A 1,006-nucleotide genomic window follows, 5' to 3' on the forward strand; every position below is an offset into this window, starting at 1 on the left:
CCGGTATACGCTCCGCTTTTCTGCAACAAGTAACAAACTTAACTTAACTTTGATGAGCTTATTGGTCAAAGGGGCTTAGCTGTCTGTGCGTGCACAGTAAACATTCAATAGTTTAGAGATGCAGATGAATTCATATTGCCACAACTTAAGTAATGCTTATGTACGAGCACTGCAGTCCTGCATACTGTTTCATAAACCCAAAGAATCTACCTCAGTTCAAACTATGAGAGTTGATAAAAAGAGAAGCGGCAAGGTGCTGGTCCAGGAACCGGAGAGTCCCATGGAGGAAGGGCTTCCTGCCTCAAGGATTTCCAAAGAACCTCCGCACAGCACATCCCTAGAGTGCCGGAGGCACGCGCATGCGCAGCGCCCGCTAGCTGCACCGCTGTTCCCTCAGCGCCTAGGGTTTACATCCGGGTCTTTGGGCTTCGCGCTACACAAGCCGGCTGGGGTCGCTCTGGGTTTCTGGGTGTTGGTTGTTTCCTCTGTTCCGGCGTCGGCAGTGCGGGTGGTTGGCGGACAGGTGAGTCGGGGTAGGGTGGGCAAGAAGGGAGATCGAGGCGGTGGCGGGGGGCGGGAGACCGGGTGNGCTGCCAGTGCTCTTTGACATTGGGCCTCCGGGAGGGGCTTCCTATCTTCCTATCTTTTCTTCTCTGGCGGCTTTTCTCCTGACACTTGTTAAAAAATCAGTAACAGTCATCCTCATTTGTATTCCTTATAGTTTGCGGACTGCTAGGGCCCAGCAGCCGTGCAGCTGAGGTGAGTTTGCAGCCCTGACCGTCCGGGCGGGGACCACAGCCTTCCCTGCGGCTTCTCCCCCATCAGGGATGGGGCTCCCCCCCCCCCCCCCCCCCCCNTTTCAGGTCAGGTTGTAGGAAATCTGCACAGAGCAGGGATTCTGGAAGTTTAGATGCTAGTGTATTCTAGACTAAGTCGTGTGGAAATTCCCACCCAGCTCTCAAGTTCTGAGATTTGTATTCAGCTGCCCAGTCTCCAAGTTAACTCA

The 1,006-nt window shown here is 54.0% G+C and overlaps 1 protein-coding gene across 2 annotated transcripts in view; it reads left to right on the top strand.

Annotated features, from left to right (window-relative positions):
* The first annotated feature begins 400 nt into the window (after nucleotides 1–400).
* GNPDA2 (glucosamine-6-phosphate deaminase 2) overlaps nucleotides 401–1,006 on the top strand; it is a 29,963-nt gene continuing 29,357 nt past the window's right edge. The window contains exons 1-2 of one of the 2 annotated variants that reach the window (XM_077746526.1): nucleotides 401–523; nucleotides 722–759. The gene's annotated coding sequence lies outside the window, so the exon portion shown is untranslated. The remainder of the gene's footprint in view (nucleotides 524–721; nucleotides 760–1,006) is intronic. The other variant, XM_077746527.1, reaches the window with a different exon arrangement.

The sequence above is a fragment of the Crocuta crocuta genome, unplaced genomic scaffold, assembly GCF_008692635.1.
Source record: "Crocuta crocuta isolate KB4526 unplaced genomic scaffold, BGI_CrCroc_1.0 scaffold269, whole genome shotgun sequence".
Lineage (NCBI taxonomy): Eukaryota > Metazoa > Chordata > Mammalia > Carnivora > Hyaenidae > Crocuta > Crocuta crocuta.